This window comes from Chlamydotis macqueenii, chromosome 21, assembly GCF_036417535.1.
Source record: "Chlamydotis macqueenii isolate bChlMac1 chromosome 21, bChlMac1.mat, whole genome shotgun sequence".
Classification (NCBI taxonomy): Eukaryota; Metazoa; Chordata; class Aves; order Otidiformes; family Otididae; genus Chlamydotis; species Chlamydotis macqueenii.
The window spans coordinates 8,117,625-8,131,405 of NC_141576.1; positions in this window are offsets into that span (position 1 = coordinate 8,117,625).

The window sequence follows — 13,781 nt, forward strand, 5'->3', positions numbered from 1 at the left end:
AAACTAACTCAAATCGAGAACAATGAATGCTTACAGCTGGTGGAAGAATGAGCTAAGGGACAGCTGTACAGCCCCCTTGTCCCCACTGTGTTTCTGGAGCACATCTCCTTTGTCTGCCCAACAGAGGAATCTTCTTGGGAGCCCATTGCAGAACACAAAAAGCCACAGCCCAAAGCCAGAGGAGCCATTTCGTAACTTTATGCAAAACACAGAAGACATCTCTGTAGTCCCTAGAGCTCCAATCCACCACGTCTCTCTGGTGAAAGTCATTCTTTATGCTCTAAGGCCTCTGGCTGTCTTCTCCCCTAATGTCCTGTGTTCTCCTCCTTGTCTGGCTGCTCTATCCTGCAGAGCTTCCCTTCCTTGGTGGACCTGGCTGAGCTCTTGGTGATGTTGTACCCACAATCTGATACAAAGGCAATATGCCCCTTAGCCTTTTCTGCCACATATCTCTCTGCAATTTTCCTTGTAAAAGATTATGAGAGGAAGACCAACGTCCGTGCCTGGCAGAGGGAGTGGTGAGCCTCTGATCTAGCAAAGCAGCCTGCCATACATAGACACCTCTGGCCAGGAGATCCCGCTTGGAAAGTGGGATACCTGAAATGGAGCCAGAAACTGGAACTTGCAACCAAAAGCTGTGGGTTAGAAGTTGCCTTAGGTGAACATAGTGGCAGCTGTGCTAGGTACTGCACAGCTCCACACACAGTGAGTTATGCAAATAATACCTTATGCTACTTTCCCCCATGTTTGCAGACTGTTTATACATAGCTATGAGCATAAAAAGCATTTGACTGCAAAGAGAAAGGTATCATTAAGTCCACATAAGGTCTGAGTGCTTCACATACTACTCCACTCTCCTTTCTTAAGTGGAGGAGGCACCGTAAGTTGCAGAAGCCAGCAAATGCATGGGATAGTAAGCTGTCCAGACGGGAAGACTGCACAGAGAAAGCCACATCCTATCCACTGACCGGCTGGGTGAGCAGTGGGTTTGGTCTACCAGTCTTTTTTGCTAATTTAGTCCCACGGGCCCTGTGCATTTTGAAAAGTATGACTGGGAAGTGACATCTGCTAACAAAAGCTGCAGCTGGAGATAAGGAGGGGAAGAAGAACATATGAGAGACTCACCCAGCCTACACAAAGAATAATACAAAAACTAATTGTGCTTTGCAAGCAGAAGCCCTTTTTTTTTTAGGCTGAGGGAGGAGGAGCTTTGTGTGGCTTGATTGCTTTTTCAGTTTTGGATGGTTTTTTTTTTTTTTTTTCCAGAAAATATGATTATGGCCTTGGAGGAAACTGAAATAATTAAAAACAAAGCAACCGAGCTGTTGGAGGAGTTAGCAAACCAGGGCCAAAAGATCTTTCTGCACAGGTTTTAAAGGAGTTCCTGATGCTGTTTTTCCTATCTCTTCAGTGGACATTGCATCAGTCCTTGTATCTGTACTAAGAGCAATTACCAAGAAGATTAGAAAGTTGCCCATTGGTGTCAGGAACACTAATCCCAGAGAAACAGTCTAATTAAGAGTCAAATAATACAGCATTTAGATAAATGCAGTGCAGCTTGATTGGGTCAAACCATAACAGCTTCTGAAGTGAAAAGTATACCTTGTTAACCTGAAAAAGTTAATAAAATTGGAGAGCAAGGTGACCTAAGTGCATGTAATTTACTTGGATTTTTGAAACACTTTTTATAAGGTTCATCATAAAAGACTGTTAAGGAAAATAAATAGGTATAGGATGAAGGAAAATTATTAATAACTGGATTTATAACTGATTTTGTAAAAGATACAAAACAAAGAAATGCAATGGAATTTTTTTCACTAGAGTAGCAGAAGTAAGAAAAGGGTTCTCTTAGAGAGGCGGTGTTGCTTTTATAGTCTTTAATTAAATATAGAAAATATGTTAATTATATTGTCAATGCAAGATATACATTTAAAGTATAGGAAATACTAGACATTCAACTATTGCTTGTGAGAGGACTCTGAACTGTCCATAACTTTCAGATGGATTTTCTTTGTTGCCTTCCATAAGCACCCAAAGAAATTGCTCATAAAGTTTTTTTAAAAAATAAAAAAACTCACGACAAATTTTACCTGGAAAAATTATAACAAGGAGGACTTTTTTTTTCCCCACTCTTCCCTCCAGATCCAACAACCTTCTCTGTTCAGGAAGAGTCATGGCAATCATTATTTCCGATATCCTCTTCTGTCTTCAGGAGCGCATGCCTGCCATACTGACCATGGTCTCTTGTGGTTCAGGCCAGCACCAATGCTGCCATGTCTTGTCCCTCCTCCTCAAAGCTCCTGGAGGACTTGACCAGTATGCTGGCCTCTGATGTGTCTATAACCCTTCTGGAGGAAAGACAGCTTGGAAGAGAATTGCTCCTTGGAGTTTGACATCTCAGACAGCTGGAATGGAGGCTTATGAAGAAGTTAGTCACTGTCAGAGCATCCAAGGTTGAAGTGTGAGCTAAGGTTAGATGAGGATGAAAGGCTGATGTGCTACATCGATTCTGAGGGCTTCACGCAGATTGGACTAGATGACTTTTAAAGGTCTCTTCCAACCCAAACTATTCTATGATACTATGTTTCACAAACTGTCTATAGGAGATTCACTGAGGTTATGTAGCACCCATATACAGGGAGAAACAGTCAGTGATGCTCTTGGGGAGTCATAAAAGAGTTACTACACAGGCTGGACTTGAGGAGGTAGCATGCTGGTGAGCTCTCTGGGGCTTGTTCCAGCTCATGTAAGGTCCAATGTGCAGTTATAAGAGTCAGAGAAAAAAGTCATCTGCTCTCTGCAGTCAGAGGAAAAAGTCATCTGCACCTGCCCTTGGCCTCCCACTTGTATCATGGCCTCTGCCATTCCTGTTCCCTCATGCAGATCTTGACCTAATTGAGCCCAGACCTATCTAGTCTTCCCTAGTCCTCCTGCATCACCCTCCTTTTTAAACTGCCAGCCTTGTCCTGCCATCAGGTCATTGAATTGTAGAATCATAGAATGGTTTGGGTTGGAAGGGACCTTCAAAGGGCATCCAGTCCAAAGCCCCTGCCAGGAGCAGGGACATCTCCAACCAGATCAGGTTGCTCAGAGCCCCATCCAGCCTGGCCGGGAATGTTTCCAGGGATGGGGCATCCACCGCCTCTCTGGGCAACCTGGGCCAGTGCTTCACCACCCTCATTGAAAAAAATTCTTCCTTATATCTAGTCTAAATATACCTCCTTCTATTTTAAAACTGCTACCCCTCATCCTGATTTGAGCTTGCTGCCCTCTTTCCTTGGTTTGGTAAGTTGTCAATTGATTATTCAGCTTCTGCTGTAAGACTACTGACACTGCTTTTCTTCACCTGTCTGCAAATCTTCCCATTCAGAGCAGTCACAGCTCCATAACTTCTCATGAAAAATGTACTAACTAGCATAAATATGACACTTCCACATAGATGCTCTGATCTGATTAATTGAGACCCACAACATCTTATGATCTATGTCATCTCATCCTGGCAGTTTGTGTATATTAGATTGACCTGAACTACACTTTTAATTGATTTTTATCAACAAATCCAAAGAACTGCAGTTTGGTTTTTTTTTTTTACTGTGCTTGTAGTCAGCCTGGATCTTCACTTAAGTTGCACTACATTTCATACTTTGACAAATTTCTCCATCAAGATCACAACAAACACCTTATTTATATATTAAAATATTAAACAGAACATAACATAAAGGAATAAGAGTAAAATGCAAAATCACACTGCTTAAAGTCTTATTAAAATAAGCATTAGCAATGACAAAAAGACATTTGATACACTAGAAAAAAAATTAATAATCCAGTACTCAGAACTGTGAAACAGCTTGGATATGAATTTTTTTTAAAGTCCAAATTGAGTGCTAACTATCAGTGAAAAGAAGGAAGAGGGTTACTAAAACACTCTAATTCTTCATTTGAGTCTCTCTTAAGAAAGCTATGTATCTTCTTCTGAAGGCCTGTGGCAAAGGAAGTTGAAACCTCAGAGGCTGGACATTAGGAAAAGCTCCTTTCTCAGGTGTGTGGTGCAGCCCTGGCACAGGTCACCAGGGAGGTGGCAGAGGCCCACCATTTGGATTTCCAAGACTGCTCTAGACAAAGCCATAGTTGCCCTGATCAAGTGTTGGGGACAGTTCTGCTATGAGTGGGAGGCTGGACCAGAGACACCAGCGGTTCCTTCCACCGTCCGCATTGAGATTTCTAAATAACAGGATGACTTGGAAGAAGAGGGGAGCAAAGATCCACCTCCTTTGCTGGATGGCTTTCCACTGAAGGTTTCTTTTGCTTTTCTGTCACCCCAGGCAATCCAAGAACTTGTGCACGGCAAGACACATTTTCTGGCAGCACCAGTTCCAAGGTCCTCTTAGTATTCCCCTTGGAAACACACTCAGCCAGCTTTGGGCTGCTTGATAGCATCCTCGATGGAGGACCACTCCTTTCAGTCCAGCATCAACTCAGTCCTGGGTCCTAATTCCTGTTCCAGCATTTCTCATGATACTGTGATGCCTGGGAACATATGGGACTCTGCATCACGAATGTGCCTGGAAAGACCCGAAGAGTCAAACCTTTCACCACGTTCTGCTACTAAAAGTGTATTGGAAAGGAGTTACAGATCCTAAAGCTATTGCAGGGTGTACAGGAAATACAAGTGTGCACTAGATCCTGTCCCTGAGCAGGTGAATGCAAAAACATAGTGAAAAAGGGTGAGCTCACAGCAGAACTGGCCCAACAACGAGGTAAGATACTCCTTATATTTGGTTCGACTGCTAAATGCCCTGACAACACTTATATAAAGGACAAAGGATAAAAAAGCGTTGATGAGAACAATCACGCCCTCCCTTATTCTCTTGGCGGCAGAGGTGTGAACAAAGCTGGTAGGCACAAGATAAATAAAGTGGGGCAGACCCAGAGGTAAGTGTAGAAAACATGAAAATATGAGGCAAAAATGTGCCAAAATTGTGAAAAGCAAATAAAGACATATAGAAGACAGAAGATATGCAAAGCAGGAACAGTGCAGACAGTGGATAAAATGCCTTAAGAAAAATGCCTTACAATGGGCTTGTATCTAATAATTATAGTAAGATCAACCATTATGCAGGAGTCTGCAGACCAGAAAAAAACAAGGAAAGAAAGCGTAACACCTGGGACACAACCAGTGTCTCAAAATATCAAATTTTATACAGGTATGACACTAGCACATTCCAAAATGACAGAAATATTTTTTTTTTAAAGCTCTAGCTAGCACAAGATAAGGGAAAAACCTGGCAGAGGCACACAAACAAACAGGAAATTGAATGGGAAGTAGACATCAATGCTTCTGCGAATGAGCAAAGCTACAAAGACTTCCACCGCATTGTGCCAAGGGAGAAAGCAAACCCTGAGCTAAGCAAAGAGAAATTAAAATTTCATGCAGGCTCTAAGGCAGTGGAAGATACAAACATACCAGAAAGGATATTCATCAGCCAAACAACACGGGAATCGTGGCTTTCAGCAGTAAACTAAAAGAATCCTGACATGAAATCAGGGAAACAATCCATATAAAACCACAGGACTGAAAGAGGCAAGCAAACAAAATATTCAGAGCAGACAGTATGATGCATCTACTAGCAAGAGAGAAATTCTTTCTGATAACCAAGTACTGCAGATATTGTTGCAACTTCAGAGCTAACAATTTCAATGTGTGCTGAGCTGCAGACATGACTTACCTACTATGCACATTCTTTTGCAGAGAAGGCTTGACCGTGAATGAGGCTGTGAAGCCCTGGACCTGACAGAAACCTGACAGTCGGCCACCCGGCGGGAGGCCAGAGGGTGAGGCCTGCAAGGCCCACAAGGCTCGCGCCTCCCCCTCTCTGTCCCCGCTTGGCTGCTTCACATCTTTTTCCTTTTTTTTTTCTGTTTTCCCCTTCTTAAATACGTTATCGCAGGGGTGTTATCATGGAATATTCTGCTGCCAATTTGCTTGGCCTTGGCCAGCAGCGGGTCCACCCTGGGCCCAACCGAGTCCCCTGAACAAAGGGGAGAAACTTCCAGCAGTTTCCTACAGAAGCTGCCACCTTAGGCCCCCCCTCACTAAACAAAACCAGAACAGTGTGTCTAAAGAAGTTCCTGGGAGCTGATGCTGGCCCCATAATTTATTCAATATGTTTCCAACAGAGTTCAGGTCTTGCCCCAGATGGAGATAACACTCTTCCCTAGTAAACTGACGTGCATACTGCCATGAGAGTGAGCTTTCCAGACAGTTCATGCCTTTGCTGCCTTGCCAGGACTCTCCTCTGTGCTTCTGCATGTGGGCTGAGGATCAGTGCCTGGGTGGGCAAGCGTCAGGTGCAGGGAGCAAGGCTCTTTACTCCAGCACCTTTAGAGGCTTTCCAGGACTCCATGAAAATGAAGCAAAATTATGCCCTGTTTGGCTATTTACGGACTTGTAGTGCCAGAAGCAATGATGCCGATTAACAGCCAAAGACTTGCTAGGTTTCAGTCTGATGCTTCCCATCACTATTCCTCATTGACAAGACATTTCTGAACTGTTGTGCATTGACCACATACAGAGAATGGATTTGGCAGCTTCAGGTCTTGACCCAAAGATCCAGATGTGCATCCAGCTCCTCCTTTCTAAATGTAGCTCTACAGAAGTGTCTTATGACTACATAAATATTTACTTCAGGTACAAACAAGAAAATCTAAACTTCTCCTGACAAGTGTGTGCAGAAAATTCTTTTTCCTTTGGAAAGGAAGTAGGAGGGTGACAGAATCATACATCATAGATCTGTGATTATGAACTAAATTATTGATGTTCTCATTATGAGTCAAGCTCTTTATTGCAGCTGAATGTTAGATTACGACAGCTAATGGTCTATACAGTCTATTTGCTCTATTATTTATATCAATCATCTAAACTACACCTAGTTCTCTCCATGTGCATGACTTTAATGGTTGAAAGATTACTGCAGAGAAGAATTTGTGGATAGTAATTAAAATAAAAGCATTGAGTTAATTTTCATAGAACTTGATCCCACGGAGGAGCAGAGATCCCCCTGCAGCCTGTGGAGGCCCATGGAGGAGAAGATATCCCCCTGCAGCCCAAGGAGGACCCCACGTTGGGGGAGGTGGATGCCTGAAGGAGGCTGTGGCCCGTGGAGGGCCTGCTGGGACAGCCGTTCTGGAGGGACTGCACCCCATGGAAGAGATGACCCACGCCGGAGCAGTTTCACGAAAGACTGCAGCCCGTGGGAGGGACCCCATGATGAAAAAGGGGAGAAATGTGAGGAGTTCATCCTCTGAGGAGGAAGGAGCAGCGGAAAGCGATGTGTGATGACTGACCGTAACCCCCATTCTCTATTCCCCCCTGTGCCGCTTGGGGCGCAGAGGAAAGGAGGTAAAGATCATTGAAATTAAGTTAAGCCTGGGAAGAGGTAGGGTGAGGGGAAGTTACTTTGTTCTCTTTCTCATTATCCTGCTTTGGTTTTAGTAATAAACAAATAGTTTTTACCAGGTTGAGTGTCTTTTCCCTGTAACAGTAACTTTAAGGATTAGTCCTTGTCCTTATCTCAAACCTCGAGCCTTTTTCTTGTGTTATCTCTCCCTATTCTCTCGGAGGGTGGGTGCAGTGAGCATAGCTTGGTCCCGAGCAGGCCTAAACTACTACAGTCTAATAATTTCTAGCATCTAAAGACCATCTGGTAATTGGACAAAATGGTAGCTGTTTTTTAATAACAATATCCTAATTCTGAGATTTTAATGAAGAGCTACCTCAACTGTCATATTCAACACATACCATTTTTTTTCTTGTTTGTCCTCAAAATTGCTACCTATGCTAGACTTCACTTTTGAAACATTGGAGGTAACCATTATAACTACCTAAACAAGTACTGTGCTTGGGCAGACACATAGTCTGGGAGCTGTAAGCCATTCCTCTGTTTGGCAGTGATTCCAAATATCAAAAACTCTCTGTCTCAGGCTGAATAACTGAAAAATATAAAATAGGGTACCCGCTATGGGGCTTGACTGCCCTCCATGGGTCACAGAATATCATATTCTTGGAATGTATACTTGGGAATCCTGCCTACTATGAGAGTTATGAATAGCAATGCCCCAATTTATGAAAACTGTAATCTTTTATAACCTGTTAAAAGAGTAATATGGAAAAGCCTGGTTCGCATTACCTAGAACCATTGACTGTCAGGCTCATAGTGACCCGAAACACTTTCCCTCAGTTCCCTGAGGACACCAAAATCAAGACAAATCCTACCAAGCCCCAATCTAGGCAGCTATTCACTGCTTTCATAGGAACAGGGCTCAGCTCTTGCTGTACTGGCTCATTCAGACTGTGGTGACAGGTGGAAAAATGCCACTGGAAGTAAAAAGTAGAGCCTTTTTCTGTCTGCTCACTCATTTTGCCCTTTTACTTCAAAGCTGAAGACCCTGAGACCTATTTTCCTTTATCCTTATATTGAGACCTGATGTTAGCATCAGGCTAGCAGATCTCTTCTTTCTTTCTAGGGATTGTGGAGTCCTTTGACTTGCTCCTTCCCCCACCAGACTTTCCAGTCCCTGCTAGGTGATAGTCTTTTGTGGCCAGTTTGCTACCCTTCTCAGTCATTATATTCCACAATATGAAAACCAAGCCAAATGCCTGAATAAATAGGATTAGATGGTTTGAACTGCACTTCAGCATGTCCCACTGGAGCAGTCCTTCACCTGACAGCACGCAGCTCTTTTGCCCAGGGTCCTTGGAAGTCTACAGGGACACTGTTAACAGTGTTTCTCAGCCAATCCTCTCTGCTTCTGAGCTCTGTTTTTGTTTAAAGTTTTGTCTTGCTCTCATTTTCTGATTCTGCATGTATCATGGTTGTGGTGTTCATGGCAAACTGGATGGTGTTTCAGGCAGAGAGGCTGCTGTGGAGCTCTGGTGTCCACTGGGTAGATCTCATGCACATGGTGTTCCACATGCTGCTACGGATCTTCATCATGAGTTCTAACATCAATCCAATAATCTACAGCCTCTTCACCTCTCATTTCAATAACTGCTGCCAAGATCTGGTCTGCTACTGAGCTGAGGGTGCAGTCTCCCCCTCTCCTGGGATTCCCTGTGAGGCCAGGACACCACTACAAGGTGCTTTTCACTTAGACACAGTGCTCACGTTATGACTCTGGACTTTGAATACCAGCTATGTCTCTTCTTGATATTAGAAACTGCCCACTGAGTGTCCTCAAGTCACAAGATCAGGAGCTCAAAAGTGAGACAGGTCTGAAACTAAGAGCTCTTTCATGCAAACACAGACTTTTACCTCATGAACTAAAGGAGGGGGTGTCTTTGCTGGAAATACACTACTGTTATGTCTGCAAGGATGAGCCCTACAGAGAGCCATTGTCATATTAAGCCAAGAGCTCATGCTCAGCTAGGCTGCGCAAATGCCTATTAAATGTAAAAGGAGATTGTCTCACTCCTCGGGAGACAGTGTTGGAGATTTTATGGCATCTATTTTCTTGACTGCTGATCTGCAGTTCTGTAAACCAAGTCATGAGGTGTCAAACTCTTCATAAAGGCAGAAATGAATGGACAAGAAAGGATTAAATTTGCAAACAGACTTCTAATCTTTGAATTTTGAAGCATGCATGACCTTATCTAGAGTGAGAATTGCACCTAATAGCAATATATGTTGAAGCTTCCCTCTGAACAGTGAAATACTTAAACATCCGTTGGCATTAACTTCATGGATGAGAAGGAGACAAGGACTGGCTTTGACCCAGCAACTCTCTTAATCTCTTCTCTCTATTAAAGGGTGGAGGCTGCTATTTCTTTTTAAACAACTGCTACAAGCTCCTGCAGAACTGAAAAGTCAAAAAGCTTGTGCTTCACATCACAGGGGCTTAACACATCTCTTTGTGACAATAACATCAATACTTTTCTACGGAGGAAAACAGGGAGCCTGGAGTTAGTGTTTAATAAACTTTCAGACACTGACATCAAGGCCTGACTTCATCCTTTTTTTCTGAGTTCTGCTCTGGTGGTGGCTGCAGGCAGATAGACACCTCATCTTACCTTAGTTCCATCATCGAAACAGAAAAGCTCCGCAAAGATTGGGCCACATTGCACTTATTGACAAGTACGAAGAAATGAAGCATGTAGAGATAAATTGCTGATTTTGAAATGTAGGTTGAAGCTTGAAGCTTGATATCATCCTCCATTGAACTAATATTCCTGGAGGTGGAGGTCTTCTAAAAGGTAAGACATTGACTTAACTAACATTATGTCAGCATGGGACCACAACAAACTTCACCATGTTCTGCTTTGGGCCTCCTAACCAGTGAACTTCAGGTCTCCAGGGCAATGTTGATGCCACAAGTTGAGAACTTGCCCTTAGCTGGCAGGCAAATTATGAAAGTGTTTCACTTCTAACTGAATAGTTGCTTGTGATAGCAAGGGTTGGGCCCATCTCAACCAACTGGAGGCTCGGGATTCATAGAGTGTGATTCATCAACTTCTTCTAAATATGTGCTTTAAGGTGAGATGAATACACTCTGCTGACTGGAGTAATTAAATCTCACTGAGTAGAAAGGAGTTTAAAGGGGCTAGCTCTAATGTAGCTGTTTATATTTTGTGAGATTAATCTTGTTCTTAGTGGTCCAGAGCCTTTTAACTTGTAAACAAAATACAGTTTTCAAGGACACTATTACAATATTATGTGGTTTCACCACTGCTCCTTAGAGCAGAACTTGGTCTCCTGAACCAATAAGTAAGTTTTTTTTTCTTGTCTCTTTTTGATGCTGGGAATGGTAATGAAGCATATTCTATTTGTTTGGTTGCCTGATAAGTAATTACAAAAACACTTTTAAGCATCACGAAGGGCAGATCATGCCTGACCAATCTGGTGGCCTTCTATGACGGGGATCCAGCATTGGTGGACAAGGGACAAGCAGTGGACATCATCTACCTGGACTTTGGCAAGGCATTTGACACTGTCCTGCATGACACCCTTCTCTCTAAACTGGAGAGACATGGCTTTGACGGACAGACCACTCATTGGATAAGGAATTGCCTGGATGGCCGCACTCAGAGAGTGGTGGTCAGCGGCTCGATGTCCAAGTGAAGACCAGTGACGCATGGTGTTCCTCAGGGGGCCGTGTTGGGCTCGGCCCTGTTTAACATCTTTGTTGGCGACATGGACAGTGGGATAGAGTGCACCCTCAGCAAGTTGGCTGATGACACCAAGCTGTGTGGTGCCATCGACACGCTGGAGGGAAGGGATGCCATCCAGAGGGACCTGGACAGGCTGGAGAGGTGGGCCCGTGCCAACCTCATGAAGTTCAACCAGGCCAAGTGCAAGGTCCTGCACATCGGTTGTGGCAATCCCAGGCACAAATATAGGCTGGGTGAAAATGGATGGAGAGCAGCCCTGAGGAGAGGGACTTGGGAGTGATGGTGGACGAGAAGCTCCACATGAGCTGGCAATGCGCTCTCGTGACTCAGAAGGCCAATTGCATCCTGGGCTGCATCAAGAGGAGCATGCCCAGCAGGCAGAGGGAGGTGATTCTCCCACTCTACTCTGCCCTGGTGAGACCCCACCTGCAGCACTGCATCCAGTTCTGGAGCCCCCAACATCAGAAGGACATAGACTAGTTGGAGAGGGTCCAGAGGAGGCCACGAAGATGATCAGAGGGCTGGAGCACCTCTCCTGTGAGGACAGGCTGAGAGAGCTGGGGCTGTTCAGCCTGGAGAAGAGGAGGCTCCGGGGAGACCTGATAGCAGTCTTCCAGTACCTCAAGGGGGCCTGTTGAGAAAAGATGGGGAGAGGCTGTTCAGTAGGGCCTGTTGTGACAGGACGAGGGGTAATGGTTTCAAAATAGCAGGAAGTAGATTTAGGTCAGAAATTAGGAAATTTTTTTTTTATACTGAGGGTGGTAGAACACTGTCCCAGGTTGCCCAGAGGGGTGGTGGAAGCCCCATCCCTGGAAACATTCCAGGCCAGGCTGGATGAGGCTCTGAGCAACCTGATCCGGTTGGAGATGTCTCTGGTCCTTGAAGGGGGGGTGGACTGGATTACCTTTGAAGGTCCCTTCCAACCCAAACCATTCTATGATTCTATAAGTACACTGTTTCCATAGGCTGCTGCAGACACATCTAGTCACCCTTTAAAACACACAATTCTGTGAAAAGCAAGCAGCTGGGTAGATTTTCATATGTTCAGTTTACCTAATGTTGGAGTCAGTCTCTGATACGGATGAATAATTGGGATATTTTTTAATTCAGCAACAAGCATACACAAAAGGTTAAAAAATTACTCAGGATGGTAACTTAGATTTTGTATTAAAATGGAAAGTTTATGAAGGACTGCTAAGTTGGAATATAGCACTTGCTAACATAGCTCAGGTCACATCAGATCACAGAAGCTTGTTCTGCTTTTCTCAGAATACTGTTAAGCATGATAGAAAGAAATTGGATATTTGTGTTTGTAGCTTGACTCAGCACTGTGATGCTGGCTGCACTCTGTGGCTGACTGGGGTCCTCCAAAACCCCACCTTATCCTGCCTGCCACACACAGCTTCTCCGAAATCCTCTGTGGAGGTGTCCCAAGGTCTCCTTTCTCCCCTCCATGCCAGGCAAGAGTGCTTCTCCTGCCCATACAAAGGGGCAGTGTAAACAGCTCTTGTTCACTTTCCCAGCGTGACCCAAGGTTTGGTGAGATGAGCTTCACTGCAGGTATGAGTTCATGCTATGAATAGCAAAAAGCTGCACTTTGCAGTTAGTGGAACAAACGAACACCAAAAAGTGTCGGTGTACACTATAGGTTTGAGTGGGACTCACTAGAAAAGGGAAGACTTGTTAGTGTCTGCATTACTGATGGAAAAGCAAAACATCCTAACCTCTCCATCAGACAGATGGAGACAGTCCAGTGAGGGTCATCCTGGCCAGTGAGGGACATGGAATATAAATTCTAATTTTTCTTAGAAGCTTTTAAAGGTAGCTGCTGGGTAAACAATCACTTTTTTTTTTTTTTTGTTCCAAAACAGGAACAGCCCTAAATTGGCACTTGGCCCTCACTCAAAAAAAGCAGCGTTAGACAGCTCAAATATCTTGCAATCAGACATTACATCTTGTGAGCTTAAAGCCCAGAGAGCACTCTTGTGTCAGGCATGTCATGAGAGACTGTAGGCACCTCTACGGGAAATCAACCATAGTGCAACATATCTACCTGCATACATACCTCTGGGCATGATCATGCATGACAGCAGCAAGAATTTGCATAGAGTTTATTGCTGTTGCTATAGCTCAAATTAAATACTTGAACATATGGGGTTTTACGAGGTATGAAATGGAATCTCCTACAAAGTCCAGGGGAAACCAATACAGTAGCAACCATGACTGCCTGTAAGGTTTACATTATTTCACATGTTTACCAGGGAACTGAAATTGTCTGCATAAAGGCAGGGAACCGAGTTTGCAAATCACAGATTTCTAGGCTTTCAGTGATGGTCTCTCTACTCAAAACTGAAGCTGAAGAACTGTACACAGAATGAAAACAGTGAGAGACAACAACAGAGAAGGGAGGCAGGGTGATTTATTTTCTCATCCTCTCTGAGACATGTCCACTTTCAAGACTTGTGTGGACAAGCAGCAGCAGGAGGTCACTCTGCAAGACAATTCAACCTCATACCAGTTATGGTATGGGAGAATGTGCACTTCGAAGGGTCTCTGATTGTGCTAGTGCGCCTACCCTTTTGCACTTCCTTCAGTGTTTCCATGCTGTACAGCCGTT